Genomic DNA, 8,756 nt, shown 5'->3' on the forward strand with positions numbered 1-8,756 from the left:
AACATCAGGACTGGCTACTACGTCCTCAGCTCTGAGGGAGCAGTTCCATGGCAGCTTAACACTATCCATGGTAGTCATTCATTTGGACTCTGGACTGTTTAGTTTGCCTTTTTTCTAGTTTGTTTCAATGTTCCTGTTTAGTTAGTGTAGGGACTCGCAAGAAAATGAGGACCCTTGACACGGGCTTGCGAGCTGAATTATTACTGACAAAATTACTATTTATTTTATATTTGTAACAACACAACTTTTACTATATATATATATGTCAGGCACCACTGTAGATCAGCTGTTTTATTCTAGCCCCAGCACCGAAACAACTAAACTGTAGTCCAGCGGTGTTGCGTGGTGTGGTTCCAACACCGATCTGACCACCAATTTTAAAGTCCCCCAACCACACAATCCCAAAATTAGTAACTTAAAAATGACAGCAGACATTTTTTTTCAAGAACATTTATATTCGATAAACAAATTAAACAAGTAGCACCAACATAGTGCAAAAACAACATTTTCAAGACTCTGTGCAGAGCAAAAAAAAGCTCACATGTCAAACAGTTCACGGCAGTAAGAGGTAGATGGTGCTGGTGTTACCGAACTACTACCCTCTGAACAGGGACGGAGAACTGTCATACAGCCGGTAATGGTTAGAGCGTTGTTGTGGGGGTCCAGTTGTGTGATGGGTCAGAGTAGAAGAACATGCCACCAGCCATCTCTACTGCTCCACATGCTGGTACATGTCACAAGGGTCGTTTGGACCAGCAGAGATCTCCAACACTGCCATCAGCATGTTCTGACAGCGTAGCTGGCGGTCTTGTGGCGCGTTGGAGATGGGGTGCGAGACTTAGAAGAAAGATGGCCTAAGGAACCTTTGTTGTTGCTCTGACGGGTGTCAATCATGGTTTGAGTACCAAGATTGGTTGTGAGTGCAGTGTCACCATGCCCCTTTCTGCACCGCGGTGCAAACCGACTTGGCTGCATGTCTGCAACCACTCTTGATGTTGCCGGAATGTCGGCCTCCTCAGGGGTTTGTTGCTGGAAGGTGCTGGTGCTACTCTCAGCTGATTCCACCAATGGTGCCTTAATTTGGGTTTCATTAGAATCTTGACTGTCAACAGTTCTCTAGTGGAAAAAGAAATCATAAACCCAATAATAATTAAAAAAAATAATAATAATTATAGATTAAAGTGACGCATGAAAGTATGGTACGCACCACAAAGGCCTGGGATGCATACTATACTTCCATACGTCACTTCCAGAAGAATGTAGCCTAGTAGTCTTGCACATTGCCAGCATTAACGCATGGCACATATTTAGTATAAATAAATATATATATATATATTAATAGATAATAACAGAAATATTTTGACAATTTAAGAGGAAAATATGCTAACTTTCCTTTTTAAAGACAAACTATATATATATATAACACATTTATTTTTTATGCATTGTATTATGACTTATTTTGCTCTGCTACTGATCGTAGGTATCAAATTCTTTACACATTGATTTCCCTTATAGTCTCCATTGCTTTCTGTCATTACCTGTGATGAATGGTTAGAAAATGTGCAAATCACTGGTTGCCTAAAACATAAGGGGCACAATGGACAGAGACTTGGATTTCTGTGCCTGGAAATATATTGAAATAAAATTAGATTTCTGTTGAGTTGCTCTAAGATACATTGCAATCTCAGCGTTCAATGTAAGCACAAATCTTACTGAATTTTGCAATATTACATTTTACTAAATACAATTATATTAATGTAAATAGACCTAGGTCAATACAAAGATAATATACAGTGCAGGTAAGTCAATTTATAGAGACCATAATATTGCACCCACTAAATGGTCTCCTGAAGGGCTGAAATGGGGGTAGGGCAACTAATTACCACATATACCCCTGCCCTTCCAAAGTATCTCTCTGACATTCTGTATGCAAACTCTTGATGATGCAACCATACTATGGGCAGATGGTTTCACCAAACAGAATGCTTGGCAAGGTAGGCACTGGTGCAAACATAAAAAGTGCCCTTGACTGCAGGATCGGATTTTACCTTATTCTGATATTCAATTCCTGAACCAGGAGGCTCAGGATGATCAGGCTTTCCTAGATAAAAGTGTGCTGCCCTGTAGAGAGCACACAAAAAGTTATGTGACTGCAATCTATAGGGGCCTCATGGAGAAGCAGATTAATGTGGTTGTCTCATGAAGACTTTTCCATATACCCTATTAGAGCATAAGGATGTCATTGTGGGGCACCCCCTGCTCAAAAAAAAAATATTACTGGGCAATTTTAACACATTGGTAAGCATAGTACAAAGGCTTTATCCCCCTCCCTTCCTAAACATTGTAAAATATCTTACAATGTCTACACATTCGATTACTCCCTTGCCATCGCAACCATTTTTATTTTTTAATTTTCGCGTTTTTTCTCCCCACCTTCCAAAAGCTATAACTTTTTTTATTTTTCAGTCGATATAGTCGTACGAAGGCTTGTTTTTTGCAGGACGAGTTGTAGATTACCATTTGTTGTACCATACAATGTACTGGGAAACTTGGTAAAAAAAAAATCTGTGTAGAGTGGAATGGCAAAAAACAGCGATTCCTCCATTGTTTTTAGCATTTTAACGGCGCGGTGGGGACGATAGGATGTTGGAGGGGGCCTTCCCCTTTCTAATGGTTTAGATGTGCAGCATCTAAGGGGTTAAACGAGCGGAATCTGAGTCATCTCCGATTCAGCCCATTACTTTGAAGTGTCAGCAGTAACATGCAGCAAACACTTACTTAGTATGGAGCGGGCTCAGCTGTAAGCATGCTCCATACTTCCCCTTGCCGGCTATGACGTAACTGTATATCACATGTCGGCAAGGGGTTAAACATCATAAGAACAATTCTATATTTTTAGAGAGAATTTTTTAGACACATTGGTGGGAAAGGTTTTTACTTACAGATCACGTCTTCTATGATTGGAGTCATTCTCTTTCCCTTTTCTTCTCTGTCCGGTCTAGACCAACATGATGACTTCTTCCAGCCACGACTCAATACTGCCCTTAAATACAATAGTGGCAGAAAGTGACCCCCAACAGTTACAATGGCTAAGACTGTAATAATATCCTGCAAAAGAGAAACTTGCCACTTATATAATATACAATTTACTTTTCTAGTATTTGAAAGCAATCCTGAGTTCTAAAGTTATGGTTTTTTCCCAAACAATCTTTAGGTAAAAAAGACCAAATAATCAGCGTACGTGATGTCACCGTATAACAGATTTCCAGAAGATTTACAAAAACGAAACAAAAATCAGTTAGAAAAATTCTAGAATAACAGTTACCAAGATGACCAAAGGGTAATATCAGGGTAAGCATATTGTTAGAAACGTCAAAATCCCATCTGGAAGAAACATATATTGTCATACCCCTAGGGGTTACTTATACAGGAACACATTCCTGTGTAATTGCCTCTCAAGCAATTCCATAAGCTTAATATATATATGACTGAATACTCTGCCCCTCACACTATTGCAGCGTGTCCCAAAGCATTCCAGCATGTGTAATGTATACAATTACCTGATAAGCAGTTGTATATGTATATATATATATATCTATATATATCTATATATATATATATCTATATATATATATAAATATATATATATATATCATCCTAATGACTATGACTAACATGAGGCAATTATACAATGTGCTCCAATTCTACACTGTACAAGAAGACCCCATATACCAAGTATATAATGATGAGAGGACATTTTAAACCGCCAGATGCAGCAGTGTCAATATACATAAGAAATACAGATATCAGGAGAGACAATGCCGTGCTATTATGAAATAGGTAGATATCTAATAACATATTAATGACGGAGAACTTACTGCATGTACTAGGGGTTCAGTGAAGAGTGAACTCGCTGTGTAGACGACCTCTGATGCAGCAGGATAGTGTGTAGGTTACGCTTATAGCTTATCGGTGATAACAAAATTTGGGGTCACAAATCACAACCTGCGCAAAAATGTAATAAATACTAGAAAGGTGACATTATAGGTGATAGTATATGTGCTGTGAGTCAAACCATCATAACCTTTAATAAGTAATGTTATTTTATAATGTACACAATGTAATGACTATGGACAGTTTGGACTATAGTTACTGCAATGTACATGAGTACAGTTTACAGACAGGTGATACTGATTATGTTTTAGACTGGTGCTCGGCAACCTGCGGCTCCGCAGCGGTTCCAAAATATAACTCAGAGTATAAGGGAATGCTGAGAGTTGTAGTTTTACAACAGCTGCTGAGCCACAGGTTGGGGACCACTGGTTTAGACACAGGCTATTTCATCGGAGCCTGTAAGAGAACATACCTTCCATGTTTTATCTTGTCTTTTATATCGTATTGTCCAAATTCCTTGTAGTTAATTCCCAGGGGATTCTTGCTTGTCTTAGTAAGACTGGAAAGAAAAGTTTTATCAAATGTATCAAAGTTTTAGTTGTTTTTGGAAGTAAAGCAAGTACTATTGGTCGCCTGCCCAGTGCACTGACTTGTTAACACATTGGTTTGGCAGGGCGAAAGTTATTATAGGGATTGTCTCATCAGCACAACCCCTGTCCATATTCCCTATTAAGGCATATGGATGTCATCGAGGAATATCCCACTCTTGTGATCCCCCCTCCTCTATTAGCGGGACTGGGCAAACAGCAGCTCTCATTTGGGAGGACTTGGTCTGAACATGTATGACATGGATGGACATTCATTTGAATGGCTGACATGTATTACTACATTTCCCCTGCAGTGGCCGCTGCATGTGTATTTCAGGGTTTATAACAGGACTCATGGCAATCAGCTGATCACTGGGCCGGACTCAATATAGAAAGATGTTGTCATGATAAGACAAGCCCTATAAATATAACGGGAGGCATTCTGCCTGATACATTCTTAACAATAAACGTAATGGTAAAGATAAAGATCATCACTAGACATGTTGATAATTAATGAACATTTCCCCCTAAAATGAAAATATTGCCATTAAATATAAGCTTTGAGTTGTCCTCCTGTGTGAAGTTACTTAGCATTCTCAAGAATAGCTCTAGCTGGCTGACAACCAGTATGGACACCTAAAGCGGCGCTGGATTTATTAAAATTGCCTACGCTCTGGCCGGGGACTCTGGCATTGAAAAGCTTTTGACGTCACTACCCATGTATAGACAGTGACATCAATGGGCTTCCCCAAGACCGGAGTCCTCGGCCAGAGTGGTTGCGATGCTCTGACCAGGGACCCAGCATTGTAGCTCCTGACGTCACTCTTTATATATGAGCAATCACGTCAGGAGCTTCCCCAGGCTCTGTATACCTAAACAGTGCGATACGTTTCAGCCTACCGCCGGAGGTACACGTCGGGAGTCCATTCAGAAAGCTATAACATAATGTGAACAGGGCCTTACTTTCAATTACGCATCACAACAAAGTGTATAGTTAAAGCTGTGTTCAAAGATTGCGGTCAAATCACAGTTTTTGCTGCAATTTTCACTAAATAACAACAAAAACACAATGGTTTTGCAAAAAAGCTGCATTTTTTTGCATGGAATCTTGGCAAAAAACAAGACATGAATGCAACGTGTGAATACAGCCTAAAAGGTCAAGGTAAAGCAATGAGAGTGGTAGAGTGAATATATGTTCAGACTACAGAATCTTGAAACAACATCATGTGAAGAATATTAAAACCTAATAAACTATCCTCAGGTAAAACAGTGAGTATTTAGACTTACCATCACGATCCAATTATAGTCCATTCATGATTGCGTTTCCCAGGATTATTCTTTTCTGATGGTGGAGACTGAGTTTCTCGGTGGTGAGAAGGAGCCTCCATTTCTTCAAGACTTTCTGAGCTGTAGCAGGTGCTGTGATGACATAATGATGGCCATTTTTCGAGATTACTAGTTTGATGGGAAGGCCCTATTTGAAGGCCATGATCTTGATGTAATTATGAGATTATTTCAAATAGTCCAACTCTGGAAGAAGATTTTTCAGTATTGAGACCGGTGTTTTCTCTACAGTAGAGAAATCTGGAGGCAGAATTCTGATTAAGTTGGAGATTTAGAGACCAAAGCCAGGATTCTTCTGTCAAGTGTGGTTGAGTAGGGATTGGATGCAGACTGGTAGCGAGTAGCTGGATACAGACTGGTTTAGCAGGATTATTCTTTTATGATGGTGAAGACTGAGTTTCTCGGTAGTGATTAGACAGGAGCCTCCATTTCTTTAAGATTTTCAGAGCTGTAGAAGGTGCTGTGATACTGCGTATAGACTGATAGCGGATACCTGGATACAGACTGGAAGCAGTTAGTGAAGTGCGGACTGGTATCAAGATGCAAACATGAACCTTCGTAGGACCCAACTAGGTTGCACCAAAGTTGCTCAGGAACCAGAAGATCAGAGGAGGCCCCTTTAATTGGTCTGGAGCCACAGGAACTGGATAGGAGGTTTTTGAAAAGGCAGATGCATCCATGAGCATGAGGAGAGGTAGGATGGAGACGCTGGCAGCTTTGCCCAGCAGAGGAGCCAGCCCAGTGGTGGGGCAGGTAGGAGACCGCTGGCAGGAGTGGCACCCGTTGCTGGCATAACAGTCCATAATTGTTTTCCTTCATTACTTCCTCCATTTCCTTATTTTTATTTATCCGTTCATTCTGTAATTTGTCAATGGTCTCCTGATTGGAGCAATTCTCTTTTTAAAAAACTCAACAATTTCATCAACATCCTCCTAGTTGCCCTCAACAGTAATTAAGCTCCCATTATCCTGGTTATTAACTTAGCCAGACCTGGCGGCTCCAACCAAGCATGGTGCCTCACATCCAGGCTAGCTTCAGTTCTCCAGCTTTGGAAAAGGACTAATGAGGATAATTGCCCTTATCTGCCTTCTATCCTGGATGGACCCGTGTGCTAGGAGGAGGCTCTAAGGACGTACAAAGGGGAAGCCAGGCAGTAGTGGAGAGTTCTCCTGTGGACTACGAGTCTGGTCTAGAGGTCACAATCTCTATTCTGTGCACGTTCCATAGTGTAATGGTTAGCACTCTGTACTTTCATCTCAGCCAGACTGTCTATTAGCAGCAGGGATGCAAGAAAACAAAGGCTCCTCAGTGCGGGTCTACCTGGAAAGCAGGGGGGCACTAAAGCTGTCCTGTGGGATATGCCCTGAGGCGCAGCATGACAGTGGAGCCTGCCTGTAGCCAGGACTAGCACATCTGCAGGCATTTAGAACAAGGTACCAAATCGTCAGGCAGAAGAATAGTCATTACTCAAGCAAAGGTCAGGGCAGGCAGCAAACAAGCATGGTCAATAATCAGGCCGAGGTCAGGGCAGGCAGCAAACAAGCATGGTCAATATTCAGGCCGAGGTCAGGGCAGGCAGCAAACAAGCGTAGTCAATAATCAGGCCGAGGTCAGGGCAGGCAGCAAACAAGCGTAGTCAAAGAACAGGCAGCGGTCAGGGCAGGCGGCAGTCAAATAGAATAGTCAAATATACAAGCCAAGATCAAAACCGGAAAATCAATCATGTAAAAGCAGCTAGTGCAATAGAATGTTACTGGCACGCTTGAGGTGACTCCACCACTACATTTTTCTGCAGCAAAAGGATATTTTGGTACTCTCTCTCTGGAAAGATGATGTCTCCAGTTTCAGTATACCTCACGAAGTTTCCCTCATCACTCACATATGACCTGCCGTCATCAACCAAGGGTGTGTTCAGCATAGCTCTTAAGATCTTACGAGATGCAGAACCTCCAGGGAACCATAGTGGGGAGTCAGGCAGTTGTCTCGCAGTCACCTTAATGCGCGGTGGTAAGGCGTAAGGTGCACTGCGGACCCTCGATGTTCCTGCCGCTGCTGACCCTCTGTGAGGTGGCAAGACCAATGACCGTCTTGGTAGAAACTTCTCCCAGGCCGATGGTTCACTGGGCAATGGGGCAGTGGTCCGAACCACACCTGGTGTTATAGTGGGCTTTGGTACCTGACGTTCCTTTTTTTCCTCCTTTGCTGCGCAGGTGGTGGCTACAGATCTTGGTGGTGGTGGTGGAGATTTTAGCCTCACGTATCGGCCCGATTCTTTCACAGGTGTTGTCCACAAGTGTTTCAGAATTGGCACGACACTTAATGCTGCCTTTAACTGTTCAAAAAAGCCAGTTTGCCTCTGATGATTTTTGGGCTGCTGGCTGTATGGGGACCTCCCGAGACGTTGTCTCCGGGGCCGGAGTTTTCCTCCAGCCCCCGTTGCAGCCATCTGGCTGCCTCTTCCTCCACACACTCAGAAGAAGTGTGTGTCTGGAAGGTATAAAAGAACCAAAAATAAATGTAACAAATAAAACACAGAAATAAGAGCCCAGCCGGGCAAACGCTTGCTCAGTAGTGCTTAGCTCCTCTCTCCTCGATGGTTGCCTCGCACTGACCGTTCTTGCTGAGTATTCCGTGACTGGATGACGACGCTTCTGTGATGTAATAATGCTGTACATGGCAGCAAGGTCCTAAGTGCTGCTGCCCATGGCATCCAATCAGATTCGAGCTCTCACTGTACAAGTTGTAGGTTAGAAAATAAAAATTTTCATGGATTGGAAAGGAAAGATTTTGAACAGCATTGATCCCAATGTGTTTCTTCCATTTTCTCTGTTGGATAAACAGCCAGTCAAGATGTTATGGCTTTAACAGTCTAAATATAAATCTGTGTAGTTGATTTCCTCCTGATAAGTAGAGGAGCCTGCTGGGATCTGT

General features: G+C 42.1%; 1 long non-coding RNA gene across 2 annotated transcripts; it reads right to left on the reverse strand.

Annotated features, from left to right (window-relative positions):
- Positions 1-487: 487 nt before the first annotated feature.
- On the reverse strand, positions 488-8,415 carry LOC142665332 (uncharacterized). Of its 2 annotated transcripts, XR_012851473.1 has the most exons (6): positions 5,769-8,415; positions 4,367-4,453; positions 3,879-4,005; positions 2,943-3,043; positions 1,539-1,623; positions 488-1,116 (listed from the first exon to the last, which is right to left on the reverse strand). It is a non-coding gene; the product is annotated as an uncharacterized LOC142665332 (long non-coding RNA). The 2 variants fall into 2 exon arrangements; XR_012851474.1 differs by lacking the exon at positions 1,539-1,623.
- Positions 8,416-8,756: the final 341 nt, after the last annotated feature.

Source organism: Rhinoderma darwinii, chromosome 12, assembly GCF_050947455.1.
Source record: "Rhinoderma darwinii isolate aRhiDar2 chromosome 12, aRhiDar2.hap1, whole genome shotgun sequence".
Classification (NCBI taxonomy): Eukaryota; Metazoa; Chordata; class Amphibia; order Anura; family Rhinodermatidae; genus Rhinoderma; species Rhinoderma darwinii.